A 20,103-nucleotide genomic window follows, 5' to 3' on the forward strand; every position below is an offset into this window, starting at 1 on the left:
AAAATATGCCAAAACATTAGAAAACCAGCCAGAACTGATCAAAACATTCAAAAAACTTGGCAAAACATCATAAAAACAAATCAAAGCCAGCCAAAACATTCCAAAAACCAGCCAAAATATTCCGAAATCTGGCCAAAACATAATAAAAACAAATCAAAACCAACCAAAACATTCCAGAAACCCGACAAAATAGTTTAGAACCTGCCAAAACGGATCAAAACATTCTGAAAAGATGCCAAAATCCTAGAAAACCAGTCAGAAGTGATCAAAACATTCAATAACTTGCCAAAACATAATCAAAACAAATGAAAGCAAACCAAAACATTCCAAATACCCGCCAAAATATTTGAAAACCCGCCAAAAGGAATCCAAACATTCCAAAACCTGCCAACACAATAAAAACAACACAAGAGAAAACAAAACATTCTAAAACACCATCAAAACATTCCAAAAACCCGCCAAAACATCGTAAAAACAAAGCAAAACAAAAAAAAACAATAAGAGGAACACGGCAACATATTGGCAAGCAAGAGACGCAGAGCGCGGCACCTTCTAGGAGGCCAAGAAGGAAGCCGCACAACACCTGCACTGTGTCTGCACCTTTCAAACTGCTAGAAGATAGTGGCTTGCCACTGGCCTGCCTCTTCAGTTGCCATTAGCATTCCAATGGAAGGTATTCTTGGACAACTTTGCTCTGCTTGCTGCTAGTTCTGCCCCAGCCTACCATCCATAACCTTGCTCTTCCCTTGAGACTCTGAGATGCCAAGAACTTGTCAACTTCAAAGGGCGGGCCGGGCTACATCTACTCAGCTGGCACAGCTTCTCCTTGCTAGACCTAGTGGCAAAGCATTTTGCTGAGATGCAGAAGGCAAGAAATGCAGAATACGGAGACGCGGAGCTGTCCCACGTGCCGCTGCCAGGCGTCTTTCCGCAGAAGGAGCGCCCCGGAGCGCACCGCAACCGCCACCGTCATCTCTGCGCAAAGAGCCAAAATATTTGAAAACCCGCCAAAACTAATCCAAAAATATTTTCAAACCCGCCAAAACAGAGAACCAGACAGAAGTGATCAACACATTCGAAAAACCTGCCAAAACATGATAAAGTCCACCAAAGCTAATCCAAACACACCAAAAACTGGGCTAAACATAATCAAAACAAATCAAAACAAATCAAAACGTTCCGAAAACCCGCCAAAATATTTCAAAACCCGTCAAAACAAATCAAAACATTCCGAATACCCGCCAAAACATTCCAAATACCCGCCAAAATATTTGAAAACCCGCCAAAAGGAATCCAAACATTCCAAAACCTGCCAACACAATAAATACAACACAAGAGAATACTAAACATTCTAAAACCCAAAAAAAAATACCAAAAACCCGCCAAAACTTCATAAAAACAAATCAAAACCAACCAAAATATTCCGAAAACCCGCCAAAATAATTTGCACCCGCAAAACTGATCAAAACATTCTGAAAATATGCCAAAATGTTATAAAACCAGTCAGAACTGATCAAAACATTCAAAAAACTTGGCAAAACATCATAAAAACAAATCAAAGCCAGCCAAAACATTCCAAAAACCAGCCAAAATATTCCGAAATCCGGCCAAAACATAATCAAAACAAATCAAAACCAACCAAAACATTCCAGAAACCTGACAAAATAGTTTAGAACCTGCCAAAACTGATCAAAACATTCTGAAAAGATGCCAAAAGACTAGAAAACCAGTCAGAAGTGATCAAAACTTTCAATAACTTGCCAAAACATAATCAAAACAAATGAAAGCAAACCAAACCATTCCAAATACCCGCCAAAATATTTGAAAACCCGCCAAAAGGAATCCAAACATTCCAAAACCTGCCAACACAATAAAAACAACACAAGAGAAAACAAAACATTCTAAAACACCATCAAAACATTCCAAAAACCCGCCAAAACATCGTAAAAACAAAGCAAAACAAAAAAAACAATAAGAGGAACATGGCAACATATTGGCAAGCAAGAGACGCAGAGCGCGGCACCTTCTAGGAGGCCAAGAAGGAAGCCGCACAACACCTGCACTGTGTCTGCACCTTTCAAACTGCTAGAAGATAGTGGCTTGCCACTGGCCTGCCTCTTCAGTTGCCATTAGCATTCCAATGGAAGGTATTCTTGGACAACTTTGCTCTGCTTGCTGCTAGTTCTGCCCCAGCCTACCATCCATAACCTTGCTCTTCCCTTGAGGCTCTGAGATGCCAAGAACTTGTCAACTTCAAAGGGCGGGCCGGGCTACATCTACTCAGCTGTCACAGTTTCTCCTTGCTAGACCTAGTGGCAAAGCATTTTGCTGAGATGCAGAAGGCAAGAAATGCAGAATACGGAGACGCGGAGCTGTCCCACGTGCCGCTGCCAGGCGTCTTTCCGCAGAAGGAGCGCCCCGGAGCGCACCGCAACCGCCACCGTCATCTCTGCGCAGCAAAGAGCCAAAATATTTGAAAACCCGCCAAAACTAATCCAAAAATATTTTCAAACCCGCCAAAACAGAGAACCAGACAGAAGTGATCAAAACATTCGAAAAACCTGCCAAAACATGATAAAGTCCACCAAAGCTAATCCAAACACACCAAAAACTGGGCTAAACAGAATCAAAACAAATCAAAACAAATCAAAACGTTCCGAAAACCCGCCAAAATATTTCAAAACCCGTCAAAACAAATCAAAACATTCCGAATACCCGCCAAAACATTCCGAATACCCGCCAAAATATTTGAAAACCCGCCAAAAGGAATCCAAACATTCCAAAACCTGCCAACACAATAAATACAACACAAGAGAATACTAAACATTCTAAAACCCAAAAAAAACATACCGAAAACCCGCCAAAACTTCATAAAATCAAATCAAAACCAACCAAAATATTCCGAAAACCCGCCAAAATAATTTGCACCCGCAAAACTGATCAAAACATTCTGAAAATATGCCAAAACATTAGAAAACCAGCCAGAACTGATCAAAACATTCAAAAAACTTGGCAAAACATCATAAAAACAAATCAAAGCCAGCCAAAACATTCCAAAAACCAGCCAAAATATTCCGAAATCTGGCCAAAACATAATAAAAACAAATCAAAACCAACCAAAACATTCCAGAAACCCGACAAAATAGTTTAGAACCTGCCAAAACTGATCAAAACATTCTGAAAAGATGCCAAAATCCTAGAAAACCAGTCAGAAGTGATCAAAACTTTCAATAACTTGCCAAAACATAATCAAAACAAATGAAAGCAAACCAAACCATTCCAAATACCCGCCAAAATATTTGAAAACCCGCCAAAAGGAATCCAAACATTCCAAAACCTGCCAACACCATAAAAACAACATAAGAGAATACTAAACATTCTAAAACCCAACCAAAACATACCGAAAACCCGCCAAAACTTCATAAAAACAAATCAAAACCAACTGAAATATTCCGAAAACCCGCCAAAATAATTTGCACCCGCAAAACTGATCAAAACATTCTGAAAAGATACCAAAACATTAGAAAACCGGCCAGAACTGATCAAAACATTCAAAAAACTTGGCAAAACACCATAAAAACTAATCAAAACCAACCAAAACATTCCAGAAACCCGACAAAATAGTTTAGAACCTGCCAAAACGGATCAAAACATTCTGAAAAGATGCCAAAACATTAGAAAACCAGTCAGAAGTGATCAAAACATTCAATAACTTGACAAAATATCATAAAAACAAATCAAAACCAACCAAAACATTCCAGAAACCCGACAAAATAGTTTAGAACCTGCCAAAACGGATCAAAACATTCTGAAAAGATGCCAAAATCCTAGAAAACCAGTCAGAAGTGATCAAAACATTCAATAACTTGCCAAAACATAATCAAAACAAATGAAAGCAAACCAAAACATTCCAAATACCCGCCAAAATATTTGAAAACCCGCCAAAAGGAATCCAAACATTCCAAAACCTGCCAACACAATAAAAACAACACAAGAGAAAACAAAACATTCTAAAACACCATCAAAACATTCCAAAAACCCGCCAAAACATCGTAAAAACAAAGCAAAACAAAAAAAAACAATAAGAGGAACACGGCAACATATTGGCAAGCAAGAGACGCAGAGCGCGGCACCTTCTAGGAGGCCAAGAAGGAAGCCGCACAACACCTGCACTGTGTCTGCACCTTTCAAACTGCTAGAAGATAGTGGCTTGCCACTGGCCTGCCTCTTCAGTTGCCATTAGCATTCCAATGGAAGGTATTCTTGGACAACTTTGCTCTGCTTGCTGCTAGTTCTGCCCCAGCCTACCATCCATAACCTTGCTCTTCCCTTGAGGCTCTGAGATGCCAAGAACTTGTCAACTTCAAAGGGCGGGCCGGGCTACATCTACTCAGCTGTCACAGTTTCTCCTTGCTAGACCTAGTGGCAAAGCATTTTGCTGAGATGCAGAAGGCAAGAAATGCAGAATACGGAGACGCGGAGCTGTCCCACGTGCTGCTGCCAGGCGTCTTTCCGCAGAAGGAGCGCCCCGGAGCGCACCGCAACCGCCACCGTCATCTCTGCGCAGCAAAGAGCCAAAATATTTGAAAACCCGCCAAAACTAATCCAAAAATATTTTCAAACCCGCCAAAACAGAGAACCAGACAGAAGTGATCAACACATTCGAAAAACCTGCCAAAACATGATAAAGTCCACCAAAGCTAATCCAAACACACCAAAAACTGGGCTAAACAGAATCAAAACAAATCAAAACAAATCAAAACGTTCCGAAAACCCGCCAAAATATTTCAAAACCCGTCAAAACAAATCAAAACATTCCGAATACCCGCCAAAACATTCCAAATACCCGCCAAAATATTTGAAAACCCGCCAAAAGGAATCCAAACATTCCAAAACCTGCCAACACAATAAATACAACACAAGAGAATACTAAACATTCTAAAACCCAAAAAAAAATACCAAAAACCCGCCAAAACTTCATAAAAACAAATCAAAACCAACCAAAATATTCCGAAAACCCGCCAAAATAATTTGCACCCGCAAAACTGATCAAAACATTCTGAAAATATGCCAAAATGTTATAAAACCAGTCAGAACTGATCAAAACTTTCAAAAAACTTGGCAAAACATCATAAAAACAAATCAAAGCCAGCCAAAACATTCCAAAAACCAGCCAAAATATTCCGAAATCCGGCCAAAACATAATCAAAACAAATCAAAACCAACCAAAACATTCCAGAAACCTGACAAAATAGTTTAGAACCTGCCAAAACGGATCAAAACATTCTGAAAAGATGCCAAAAGACTAGAAAACCAGTCAGAAGTGATCAAAACTTTCAATAACTTGCCAAAACATAATCAAAACAAATGAAAGCAAACCAAACCATTCCAAATACCCGCCAAAATATTTGAAAACCCGCCAAAAGGAATCCAAACATTCCAAAACCTGCCAACACAATAAAAACAACACAAGAGAAAACAAAACATTCTAAAACACCATCAAAACATTCCAAAAACCCGCCAAAACATCGTAAAAACAAAGCAAAACAAAAAAAACAATAAGAGGAACATGGCAACATATTGGCAAGCAAGAGACGCAGAGCGCGGCACCTTCTAGGAGGCCAAGAAGGAAGCCGCACAACACCTGCACTGTGTCTGCACCTTTCAAACTGCTAGAAGATAGTGGCTTGCCACTGGCCTGCCTCTTCAGTTGCCATTAGCATTCCAATGGAAGGTATTCTTGGACAACTTTGCTCTGCTTGCTGCTAGTTCTGCCCCAGCCTACCATCCATAACCTTGCTCTTCCCTTGAGGCTCTGAGATGCCAAGAACTTGTCAACTTCAAAGGGCGGGCCGGGCTACATCTACTCAGCTGTCACAGTTTCTCCTTGCTAGACCTAGTGGCAAAGCATTTTGCTGAGATGCAGAAGGCAAGAAATGCAGAATACGGAGACGCGGAGCTGTCCCACGTGCCGCTGCCAGGCGTCTTTCCGCAGAAGGAGCGCCCCGGAGCGCACCGCAACCGCCACCGTCATCTCTGCGCAGCAAAGAGCCAAAATATTTGAAAACCCGCCAAAACTAATCCAAAAATATTTTCAAACCCGCCAAAACAGAGAACCAGACAGAAGTGATCAAAACATTCGAAAAACCTGCCAAAACATGATAAAGTCCACCAAAGCTAATCCAAACACACCAAAAACTGGGCTAAACAGAATCAAAACAAATCAAAACAAATCAAAACGTTCCGAAAACCCGCCAAAATATTTCAAAACCCGTCAAAACAAATCAAAACATTCCGAATACCCGCCAAAACATTCCGAATACCCGCCAAAATATTTGAAAACCCGCCAAAAGGAATCCAAACATTCCAAAACCTGCCAACACAATAAATACAACACAAGAGAATACTAAACATTCTAAAACCCAAAAAAAACATACCGAAAACCCGCCAAAACTTCATAAAATCAAATCAAAACCAACCAAAATATTCCGAAAACCCGCCAAAATAATTTGCACCCGCAAAACTGATCAAAACATTCTGAAAATATGCCAAAACATTAGAAAACCAGCCAGAACTGATCAAAACATTCAAAAAACTTGGCAAAACATCATAAAAACAAATCAAAGCCAGCCAAAACATTCCAAAAACCAGCCAAAATATTCCGAAATCTGGCCAAAACATAATAAAAACAAATCAAAACCAACCAAAACATTCCAGAAACCCGACAAAATAGTTTAGAACCTGCCAAAACGGATCAAAACATTCTGAAAAGATGCCAAAATCCTAGAAAACCAGTCAGAAGTGATCAAAACATTCAATAACTTGCCAAAACATAATCAAAACAAATGAAAGCAAACCAAAACATTCCAAATACCCGCCAAAATATTTGAAAACCCGCCAAAAGGAATCCAAACATTCCAAAACCTGCCAACACAATAAAAACAACACAAGAGAAAACAAAACATTCTAAAACACCATCAAAACATTCCAAAAACCCGCCAAAACATCGTAAAAACAAAGCAAAACAAAAAAAAACAATAAGAGGAACACGGCAACATATTGGCAAGCAAGAGACGCAGAGCGCGGCACCTTCTAGGAGGCCAAGAAGGAAGCCGCACAACACCTGCACTGTGTCTGCACCTTTCAAACTGCTAGAAGATAGTGGCTTGCCACTGGCCTGCCTCTTCAGTTGCCATTAGCATTCCAATGGAAGGTATTCTTGGACAACTTTGCTCTGCTTGCTGCTAGTTCTGCCCCAGCCTACCATCCATAACCTTGCTCTTCCCTTGAGACTCTGAGATGCCAAGAACTTGTCAACTTCAAAGGGCGGGCCGGGCTACATCTACTCAGCTGGCACAGCTTCTCCTTGCTAGACCTAGTGGCAAAGCATTTTGCTGAGATGCAGAAGGCAAGAAATGCAGAATACGGAGACGCGGAGCTGTCCCACGTGCCGCTGCCAGGCGTCTTTCCGCAGAAGGAGCGCCCCGGAGCGCACCGCAACCGCCACCGTCATCTCTGCGCAAAGAGCCAAAATATTTGAAAACCCGCCAAAACTAATCCAAAAATATTTTCAAACCCGCCAAAACAGAGAACCAGACAGAAGTGATCAACACATTCGAAAAACCTGCCAAAACATGATAAAGTCCACCAAAGCTAATCCAAACACACCAAAAACTGGGCTAAACATAATCAAAACAAATCAAAACAAATCAAAACGTTCCGAAAACCCGCCAAAATATTTCAAAACCCGTCAAAACAAATCAAAACATTCCGAATACCCGCCAAAACATTCCAAATACCCGCCAAAATATTTGAAAACCCGCCAAAAGGAATCCAAACATTCCAAAACCTGCCAACACAATAAATACAACACAAGAGAATACTAAACATTCTAAAACCCAAAAAAAAATACCAAAAACCCGCCAAAACTTCATAAAAACAAATCAAAACCAACCAAAATATTCCGAAAACCCGCCAAAATAATTTGCACCCGCAAAACTGATCAAAACATTCTGAAAATATGCCAAAATGTTATAAAACCAGTCAGAACTGATCAAAACATTCAAAAAACTTGGCAAAACATCATAAAAACAAATCAAAGCCAGCCAAAACATTCCAAAAACCAGCCAAAATATTCCGAAATCCGGCCAAAACATAATCAAAACAAATCAAAACCAACCAAAACATTCCAGAAACCTGACAAAATAGTTTAGAACCTGCCAAAACTGATCAAAACATTCTGAAAAGATGCCAAAAGACTAGAAAACCAGTCAGAAGTGATCAAAACTTTCAATAACTTGCCAAAACATAATCAAAACAAATGAAAGCAAACCAAACCATTCCAAATACCCGCCAAAATATTTGAAAACCCGCCAAAAGGAATCCAAACATTCCAAAACCTGCCAACACAATAAAAACAACACAAGAGAAAACAAAACATTCTAAAACACCATCAAAACATTCCAAAAACCCGCCAAAACATCGTAAAAACAAAGCAAAACAAAAAAAACAATAAGAGGAACATGGCAACATATTGGCAAGCAAGAGACGCAGAGCGCGGCACCTTCTAGGAGGCCAAGAAGGAAGCCGCACAACACCTGCACTGTGTCTGCACCTTTCAAACTGCTAGAAGATAGTGGCTTGCCACTGGCCTGCCTCTTCAGTTGCCATTAGCATTCCAATGGAAGGTATTCTTGGACAACTTTGCTCTGCTTGCTGCTAGTTCTGCCCCAGCCTACCATCCATAACCTTGCTCTTCCCTTGAGGCTCTGAGATGCCAAGAACTTGTCAACTTCAAAGGGCGGGCCGGGCTACATCTACTCAGCTGTCACAGTTTCTCCTTGCTAGACCTAGTGGCAAAGCATTTTGCTGAGATGCAGAAGGCAAGAAATGCAGAATACGGAGACGCGGAGCTGTCCCACGTGCCGCTGCCAGGCGTCTTTCCGCAGAAGGAGCGCCCCGGAGCGCACCGCAACCGCCACCGTCATCTCTGCGCAGCAAAGAGCCAAAATATTTGAAAACCCGCCAAAACTAATCCAAAAATATTTTCAAACCCGCCAAAACAGAGAACCAGACAGAAGTGATCAAAACATTCGAAAAACCTGCCAAAACATGATAAAGTCCACCAAAGCTAATCCAAACACACCAAAAACTGGGCTAAACAGAATCAAAACAAATCAAAACAAATCAAAACGTTCCGAAAACCCGCCAAAATATTTCAAAACCCGTCAAAACAAATCAAAACATTCCGAATACCCGCCAAAACATTCCGAATACCCGCCAAAATATTTGAAAACCCGCCAAAAGGAATCCAAACATTCCAAAACCTGCCAACACAATAAATACAACACAAGAGAATACTAAACATTCTAAAACCCAAAAAAAACATACCGAAAACCCGCCAAAACTTCATAAAATCAAATCAAAACCAACCAAAATATTCCGAAAACCCGCCAAAATAATTTGCACCCGCAAAACTGATCAAAACATTCTGAAAATATGCCAAAACATTAGAAAACCAGCCAGAACTGATCAAAACATTCAAAAAACTTGGCAAAACATCATAAAAACAAATCAAAGCCAGCCAAAACATTCCAAAAACCAGCCAAAATATTCCGAAATCTGGCCAAAACATAATAAAAACAAATCAAAACCAACCAAAACATTCCAGAAACCCGACAAAATAGTTTAGAACCTGCCAAAACTGATCAAAACATTCTGAAAAGATGCCAAAATCCTAGAAAACCAGTCAGAAGTGATCAAAACTTTCAATAACTTGCCAAAACATAATCAAAACAAATGAAAGCAAACCAAACCATTCCAAATACCCGCCAAAATATTTGAAAACCCGCCAAAAGGAATCCAAACATTCCAAAACCTGCCAACACCATAAAAACAACATAAGAGAATACTAAACATTCTAAAACCCAACCAAAACATACCGAAAACCCGCCAAAACTTCATAAAAACAAATCAAAACCAACTGAAATATTCCGAAAACCCGCCAAAATAATTTGCACCCGCAAAACTGATCAAAACATTCTGAAAAGATACCAAAACATTAGAAAACCGGCCAGAACTGATCAAAACATTCAAAAAACTTGGCAAAACACCATAAAAACTAATCAAAACCAACCAAAACATTCCAGAAACCCGACAAAATAGTTTAGAACCTGCCAAAACGGATCAAAACATTCTGAAAAGATGCCAAAATACTAGAAAACCAGTCAGAAGTGATCAAAACATTCAATAACTTGCCAAAACATAATCAAAACAAATGAAAGCAAACCAAAACATTCCAAATACCCGCCAAAATATTTGAAAACCCGCCAAAAGGAATCCAAACATTCCAAAACCTGCCAACACAATAAAAACAACACAAGAGAAAACAAAACATTCTAAAACACCATCAAAACATTCCAAAAACCCGCCAAAACATCGTAAAAACAAAGCAAAACAAAAAAAAACAATAAGAGGAACACGGCAACATATTGGCAAGCAAGAGACGCAGAGCGCGGCACCTTCTAGGAGGCCAAGAAGGAAGCCGCACAACACCTGCACTGTGTCTGCACCTTTCAAACTGCTAGAAGATAGTGGCTTGCCACTGGCCTGCCTCTTCAGTTGCCATTAGCATTCCAATGGAAGGTATTCTTGGACAACTTTGCTCTGCTTGCTGCTAGTTCTGCCCCAGCCTACCCTCCATAACCTTGCTCTTCCCTTGAGGCTCTGAGATGCCAAGAACTTGTCAACTTCAAAGGGCGGGCCGGGCTACATCTACTCAGCTGGCACAGCTTCTCCTTGCTAGACCTAGTGGCAAAGCATTTTGCTGAGATGCAGAAGGCAAGAAATGCAGAATACGGAGACGCGGAGCTGTCCCACGTGCGGCTGCCAGGCGTCTTTCCGCAGAAGGAGCGCCCCGGAGCGCACCGCAACCGCCACCGTCATCTCTGCGCGAAGAGCCAAAATATTTGAAAACCCGCCAAAACTAATCCAAAAATATTTTCAAACCCGCCAAAACAGAGAACCAGACAGAAGTGATCAACACATTCGAAAAACCTGCCAAAACATGATAAAGTCCACCAAAGCTAATCCAAACACACCAAAAACTGGGCTAAACATAATCAAAACAAATCAAAACAAATCAAAACGTTCCGAAAACCCGCCAAAATATTTCAAAACCCGTCAAAACAAATCAAAACATTCCGAATACCCGCCAAAACATTCCAAATACCCGCCAAAATATTTGAAAACCCGCCAAAAGGAATCCAAACATTCCAAAACCTGCCAACACAATAAATACAACACAAGAGAATACTAAACATTCTAAAACCCAAAAAAAAATACCAAAAACCCGCCAAAACTTCATAAAAACAAATCAAAACCAACCAAAATATTCCGAAAACCCGCCAAAATAATTTGCACCCGCAAAACTGATCAAAACATTCTGAAAATATGCCAAAATGTTATAAAACCAGTCAGAACTGATCAAAACTTTCAAAAAACTTGGCAAAACATCATAAAAACAAATCAAAGCCAGCCAAAACATTCCAAAAACCAGCCAAAATATTCCGAAATCCGGCCAAAACATAATCAAAACAAATCAAAACCAACCAAAACATTCCAGAAACCTGACAAAATAGTTTAGAACCTGCCAAAACTGATCAAAACATTCTGAAAAGATGCCAAAAGACTAGAAAACCAGTCAGAAGTGATCAAAACTTTCAATAACTTGCCAAAACATAATCAAAACAAATGAAAGCAAACCAAACCATTCCAAATACCCGCCAAAATATTTGAAAACCCGCCAAAAGGAATCCAAACATTCCAAAACCTGCCAACACAATAAAAACAACACAAGAGAAAACAAAACATTCTAAAACACCATCAAAACATTCCAAAAACCCGCCAAAACATCGTAAAAACAAAGCAAAACAAAAAAAACAATAAGAGGAACATGGCAACATATTGGCAAGCAAGAGACGCAGAGCGCGGCACCTTCTAGGAGGCCAAGAAGGAAGCCGCACAACACCTGCACTGTGTCTGCACCTTTCAAACTGCTAGAAGATAGTGGCTTGCCACTGGCCTGCCTCTTCAGTTGCCATTAGCATTCCAATGGAAGGTATTCTTGGACAACTTTGCTCTGCTTGCTGCTAGTTCTGCCCCAGCCTACCATCCATAACCTTGCTCTTCCCTTGAGGCTCTGAGATGCCAAGAACTTGTCAACTTCAAAGGGCGGGCCGGGCTACATCTACTCAGCTGGCACAGCTTCTCCTTGCTAGACCTAGTGGCAAAGCATTTTGCTGAGATGCAGAAGGCAAGAAATGCAGAATACGGAGACGCGGAGCTGTCCCACGTGCCGCTGCCAGGCGTCTTTCCGCAGAAGGAGCGCCCCGGAGCGCACCGCAACCGCCACCGTCATCTCTGCGCAGCAAAGAGCCAAAATATTTGAAAACCCGCCAAAACTAATCCAAAAATATTTTCAAACCCACCAAAATAGAAAACCAGACAGAAGTGATCAAAACATTCGAAAAACCTGCCAAAACGTGAGAAAGCCCACCAAAGCTAATCCAAACACACTAAAAACTGGGCTAAACATAATCAAAACAAATCAAAACAAATCAAAACGTTCCGAAAACCCGCCAAAATATTTCAAAACCCGTCAAAACTAATCAAAACATTCCGAATACCCACCAAAACATTCCAAATACCCGCCAAAATATTTGAAAACCCGCCAAAAGGAATCCAAACATTCCAAAACCTGCCAACACAATAAAAACAACACAAGAGAATACTAAACATTCTAAAACCCAACCAAAACATACCGAAAACCCGCCAAAACTTCATAAAAACAAATCAAAACCAACCAAAACATTCCAGAAACCCGACAAAATAGTTTAGAACCTGCCAAAACTGATCAAAACATTCTGAAAAGATGCCAAAATACTAGAAAACCAGTCAGAAGTGATCAAAACTTTCAATAACTTGCCAAAACATAATCAAAACAAATGAAAGCAAACCAAACCATTCCAAATACCCGCCAAAATATTTGAAAACCCACCAAAAGGAATCCAAACATTCCAAAACCTGCCAACACAATAAATACAACACAAGAGAATACTAAACATTCTAAAACCCAAAAAAAAATACCAAAACCCGCCAAAACTTCATAAAAACAAATCAAAACCAACCAAAATATTCCGAAAACCCGCCAAAATAATTTGCACCCGCAAAACTGATCAAAACATTCTGAAAATATGCCAAAATGTTATAAAACCAGTCAGAACTGATCAAAACTTTCAAAAAACTTGGCAAAACATCATAAAAACAAATCAAAGCCAGCCAAAACATTCCAAAAACCAGCCAAAATATTCCGAAATCCGGCCAAAACATAATCAAAACAAATCAAAACCAACCAAAACATTCCAGAAACCTGACAAAATAGTTTAGAACCTGCCAAAACTGATCAAAACATTCTGAAAAGATGCCAAAAGACTAGAAAACCAGTCAGAAGTGATCAAAACTTTCAATAACTTGCCAAAACATAATCAAAACAAATGAAAGCAAACCAAACCATTCCAAATACCCGCCAAAATATTTGAAAACCCGCCAAAAGGAATCCAAACATTCCAAAACCTGCCAACACAATAAAAACAACACAAGAGAAAACAAAACATTCTAAAACACCATCAAAACATTCCAAAAACCCGCCAAAACATCGTAAAAACAAAGCAAAACAAAAAAAACAATAAGAGGAACATGGCAACATATTGGCAAGCAAGAGACGCAGAGCGCGGCACCTTCTAGGAGGCCAAGAAGGAAGCCGCACAACACCTGCACTGTGTCTGCACCTTTCAAACTGCTAGAAGATAGTGGCTTGCCACTGGCCTGCCTCTTCAGTTGCCATTAGCATTCCAATGGAAGGTATTCTTGGACAACTTTGCTCTGCTTGCTGCTAGTTCTGCCCCAGCCTACCATCCATAACCTTGCTCTTCCCTTGAGGCTCTGAGATGCCAAGAACTTGTCAACTTCAAAGGGCGGGCCGGGCTACATCTACTCAGCTGGCACAGCTTCTCCTTGCTAGACCTAGTGGCAAAGCATTTTGCTGAGATGCAGAAGGCAAGAAATGCAGAATACGGAGACGCGGAGCTGTCCCACGTGCCGCTGCCAGGCGTCTTTCCGCAGAAGGAGCGCCCCGGAGCGCACCGCAACCGCCACCGTCATCTCTGCGCAGCAAAGAGCCAAAATATTTGAAAACCCGCCAAAACTAATCCAAAAATATTTTCAAACCCACCAAAATAGAAAACCAGACAGAAGTGATCAAAACATTCGAAAAACCTGCCAAAACGTGAGAAAGCCCACCAAAGCTAATCCAAACACACTAAAAACTGGGCTAAACATAATCAAAACAAATCAAAACAAATCAAAACGTTCCGAAAACCCGCCAAAATATTTCAAAACCCGTCAAAACTAATCAAAACATTCCGAATACCCACCAAAACATTCCAAATACCCGCCAAAATATTTGAAAACCCGCCAAAAGGAATCCAAACATTCCAAAACCTGCCAACACAATAAAAACAACACAAGAGAATACTAAACATTCTAAAACCCAACCAAAACATACCGAAAACCCGCCAAAACTTCATAAAAACAAATCAAAACCAACCAAAACATTCCAGAAACCCGACAAAATAGTTTAGAACCTGCCAAAACTGATCAAAACATTCTGAAAAGATGCCAAAATACTAGAAAACCAGTCAGAAGTGATCAAAACTTTCAATAACTTGCCAAAACATAATCAAAACAAATGAAAGCAAACCAAACCATTCCAAATACCCGCCAAAATATTTGAAAACCCACCAAAAGGAATCCAAACATTCCAAAACCTGCCAACACCATAAAAACAACACAAGAGAATACAAAACATTCTAAAACCCAACCAAAACATTCCGAAAACCCGCCAAAACTTCATAAAAACAAATCAAAACCAACTGAAATATTCCGAAAACCCGCCAAAATAATTTGCACCCGCAAAACTGATCAAAACATTCTGAAAAGATACCAAAACATTAGAAAACCGGCCAGAACTGATCAAAACATTCAAAAAACTTGGCAAAACACCATAAAAACTAATCAAAACCAACCAAAACATTCCAGAAACCCGACAAAATAGTTTAGAACCTGCCAAAACGGATCAAAACATTCTGAAAAGATGCCAAAATACTAGAAAACCAGTCAGAAGTGATCAAAACATTCAATAACTTGACAAAATATCATAAAAACAAATCAAAACCAACCAAAACATTCCAGAAACCCGACAAAATAGTTTAGAACCTGCCAAAACTGATAAAAACATTCTGAAAAGATGCCAAAATCCTAGAAAACCAGTCAGAAGTGATCAAAACATTCAATAACTTGCCAAAACATAATCAAAACAAATGAAAGCAAACCAAAACATTCCAAATACCCGCCAAAATATTTGAAAACCCGCCAAAAGGAATCCAAACATTCCAAAACCTGCCAACACAATAAATACAACACAAGAGAATACTAAACATTCTAAAACCCAAAAAAAAATACCAAAAACCCGCCAAAACTTCATAAAAACAAATCAAAACCAACCAAAATATTCCGAAAACCCGCCAAAATAATTTGCACCCGCAAAACTGATCAAAACATTCTGAAAATATGCCAAAATATTATAAAACCAGTCAGAACTGATCAAAACTTTCAAAAAACTTGGCAAAACATCATAAAAACAAATCAAAGCCAGCCAAAACATTCCAAAAACCAGCCAAAATATTCCGAAATCCGGCCAAAACATAATCAAAACAAATCAAAACCAACCAAAACATTCCAGAAACCTGACAAAATAGTTTAGAACCTGCCAAAACTGATCAAAACATTCTGAAAAGATGCCAAAAGACTAGAAAACCAGTCAGAAGTGATCAAAACTTTCAATAACTTGCCAAAACATAATCAAAACAAATGAAAGCAAACCAAACCATTCCAAATACCCGCCAAAATATTTGAAAACCCGCCAAAAGGAATCCAAACATTCCAAAACCTGCCAACACAATAAAAACAACACAAGAGAAAACAAAACATTCTAAAACACCATCAAAACATTCCAAAAACCCGCCAAAACATCGTAAAAACAAAGCAAAACAAAAAAAACAATAAGAGGAACATGGCAACATATTGGCAAGCAAGAGACGCAGAGCGCGGCACCTTCTAGGAGGCCAAGAAGGAAGCCGCACAACACCTGCACTGTGTCTGCACCTTTCAAACTGCTAGAAGATAGTGGCTTGCCACTGGCCTGCCTCTTCAGTTGCCATTAGCATTCCAATGGAAGGTATTCTTGGACAACTTTGCTCTGCTTGCTGCTAGTTCTGCCCCAGCCTACCATCCATAACCTTGCTCTTCCCTTGAGGCTCTGAGATGCCAAGAACTTGTCAACTTCAAAGGGCGGGCCGGGCTACATCTACTCAGCTGGCACAGCTTCTCCTTGCTAGACCTAGTGGCAAAGCATTTTGCTGAGATGCAGAAGGCAAGAAATGCAGAATACGGAGACGCGGAGCTGTCCCACCTGCCGCTGCCAGGCGTCTTTCCGCAGAAGGAGCGCCCCGGAGCGCACCGCAACCGCCACCGTCATCTCTGCGCAGCAAAGAGCCAAAATATTTGAAAACCCGCCAAAACTAATCCAAAAATATTTTCAAACCCACCAAAATAGAAAACCAGACAGAAGTGATCAAAACATTCGAAAAACCTGCCAAAACGTGAGAAAGCCCACCAAAGCTAATCCAAACACACTAAAAACTGGGCTAAACATAATCAAAACAAATCAAAACAAATCAAAACGTTCCGAAAACCCGCCAAAATATTTCAAAACCCGTCAAAATGAATCCAAACATTCCAAAACCTGCCAACACAATAAAAACAACACAAGAGGATACTAAACATTCTAAAACCCAACCAAAACATACCGAAAACCCGCCAAAACTTCATAAAAACAAATCAAAACCAACCAAAACATTCCAGAAACCCGACAAAATAGTTTAGAACCTGCCAAAACTGATCAAAACATTCTGAAAAGATGCCAAAATACTAGAAAACCAGTCAGAAGTGATCAAAACTTTCAATAACTTGCCAAAACATAATCAAAACAAATGAAAGCAAACCAAACCATTCCAAATACCCGCCAAAATATTTGAAAACCCGCCAAAAGGAATCCAAACATTCCAAAACCTGCCAACACCATAAAAACAACACAAGAGAATACTAAACATTCTAAAACCCAACCAAAACATTCCGAAAACCCGCCAAAACTTCATAAAAACAAATCAAAACCAACTGAAATATTCCGAAAACCCGCCAAAATAATTTGCACCCGCAAAACTGATCAAAACATTCTGAAAAGATACCAAAACATTAGAAAACCGGCCAGAACTGATCAAAACATTCAAAAAACTTGGCAAAACACCATAAAAACTAATCAAAACCAACCAAAACATTCCAGAAACCCGACAAAATAGTTTAGAACCTGCCAAAACGGATCAAAACATTATGAAAAGGTGCCAAAATACTAGAAAACCAGACAGAAGTGATCAAAACATTCAATAACTTGACAAAATATCATAAAAACAAATCAAAACCAACCAAAACATTCCAGAAACCCGACAAAATAGTTTAGAACCTGCCAAAACTGATCAAAACATTCTGAAAAGATGCCAAAATCCTAGAAAACCAGTCAGAAGTGATCAAAACATTCAATAACTTGCCAAAACATAATCAAAACAAATGAAAGCAAACCAAAACATTCCAAATACCCGCCAAAATATTTGAAAACCCGCCAAAAGGAATCCAAACATTCCAAAACCTGCCAACACAATAAATACAACACAAGAGAATACTAAACATTCTAAAACCCAAAAAAAAATACCAAAAACCCGCCAAAACTTCATAAAAACAAATCAAAACCAACCAAAATATTCCGAAAACCCGCCAAAATAATTTGCACCCGCAAAACTGATCAAAACATTCTGAAAATATGCCAAAATATTATAAAACCAGTCAGAACTGATCAAAACTTTCAAAAAACTTGGCAAAACATCATAAAAACAAATCAAAGCCAGCCAAAACATTCCAAAAACCAGCCAAAATATTCCGAAATCTGGCCAAAACATAATCAAAACAAATCAAAACCAACCAAAACATTCCAGAAACCTGACAAAATAGTTTAGAACCTGCCAAAACTGATCAAAACATTCTGAAAAGATGCCAAAATCCTAGAAAACCAGTCAGAAGTGATCAAAACTTTCAATAACTTGCCAAAACATAATCAAAACAAATGAAAGCAAACCAAACCATTCCAAATACCCGCCAAAATATTTGAAAACCCGCCAAAAGGAATCCAAACATTCCAAAACCTGCCAACACAATAAAAACAACACAAGAGAAAACAAAACATTCTAAAACACCATCAAAACATTCCAAAAACCCGCCAAAACATCGTAAAAACAAAGCAAAACAAAAAAAACAATAAGAGGAACATGGCAACATATTGGCAAGCAAGAGACGCAGAGCGCGGCACCTTCTAGGAGGCCAAGAAGGAAGCCGCACAACACCTGCACTGTGTCTGCACCTTTCAAACTGCTAGAAGATAGTGGCTTGCCACTGGCCTGCCTCTTCAGTTGCCATTAGCATTCCAATGGAAGGTATTCTTGGACAACTTTGCTCTGCTTGCTGCTAGTTCTGCCCCAGCCTACCATCCATAACCTTGCTCTTCCCTTGAGGCTCTGAGATGCCAAGAACTTGTCAACTTCAAAGGGCGGGCCGGGCTACATCTACTCAGCTGGCACAGCTTCTCCTTGCTAGACCTAGTGGCAAAGCATTTTGCTGAGATGCAGAAGGCAAGAAATGCAGAATACGGAGACGCGGAGCTGTCCCACGTGCCGCTGCCAGGCGTCTTTCCGCAGAAGGAGCGCCCCGGAGCGCACCGCAACCGCCACCGTCATCTCTGCGCAGCAAAGAGCCAAAATATTTGAAAACCCGCCAAAACTAATCCAAAAATATTTTCAAACCCACCAAAATAGAAAACCAGACAGAAGTGATCAAAACATTCGAAAAACCTGCCAAAACGTGAGAAAGCCCACCAAAGCTAATCCAAACACACTAAAAACTGGGCTAAACATAATCAAAACAAATCAAAACAAATCAAAACGTTCCGAAAACCCGCCAAAATATTTCAAAACCCGTCAAAATGAATCCAAACATTCCAAAACCTGCCAACACAATAAAAACAACACAAGAGAATACTAAACATTCTAAAACCCAACCAAAACATACCGAAAACCCGCCAAAACTTCATAAAAACAAATCAAAACCAACCAAAACATTCCAGAAACCCGACAAAATAGTTTAGAACCTGCCAAAACTGATCAAAACATTCTGAAAAGATGCCAAAATACTAGAAAACCAGTCAGAAGTGATCAAAACTTTCAATAACTTGCCAAAACATAATCAAAACAAATGAAAGCAAACCAAACCATTCCAAATACCCGCCAAAATATTTGAAAACCCGCCAAAAGGAATCCAAACATTCCAAAACCTGCCAACACCATAAAAACAACACAAGAGAATACTAAACATTCTAAAACCCAACCAAAACATTCCGAAAACCCGCCAAAACTTCATAAAAACAAATCAAAACCAACTGAAATATTCCGAAAACCCGCCAAAATAATTTGCACCCGCAAAACTGATCAAAACATTCTGAAAAGATACCAAAACATTAGAAAACCGGCCAGAACTGATCAAAACATTCAAAAAACTTGGCAAAACACCATAAAAACTAATCAAAACCAACCAAAACATTCCAGAAACCCGACAAAATAGTTTAGAACCTGCCAAAACGGATCAAAACATTATGAAAAGGTGCCAAAATACTAGAAAACCAGACAGAAGTGATCAAAACATTCAATAACTTGACAAAATATCATAAAAACAAATCAAAACCAACCAAAACATTCCAGAAACCCGACAAAATAGTTTAGAACCTGCCAAAACTGATAAAAACATTCTGAAAAGATGCCAAAATCCTAG

The sequence above is a fragment of the Passer domesticus genome, chromosome 3 (genome assembly GCF_036417665.1).
Source record: "Passer domesticus isolate bPasDom1 chromosome 3, bPasDom1.hap1, whole genome shotgun sequence".
Taxonomy (NCBI): domain Eukaryota; kingdom Metazoa; phylum Chordata; class Aves; order Passeriformes; family Passeridae; genus Passer; species Passer domesticus.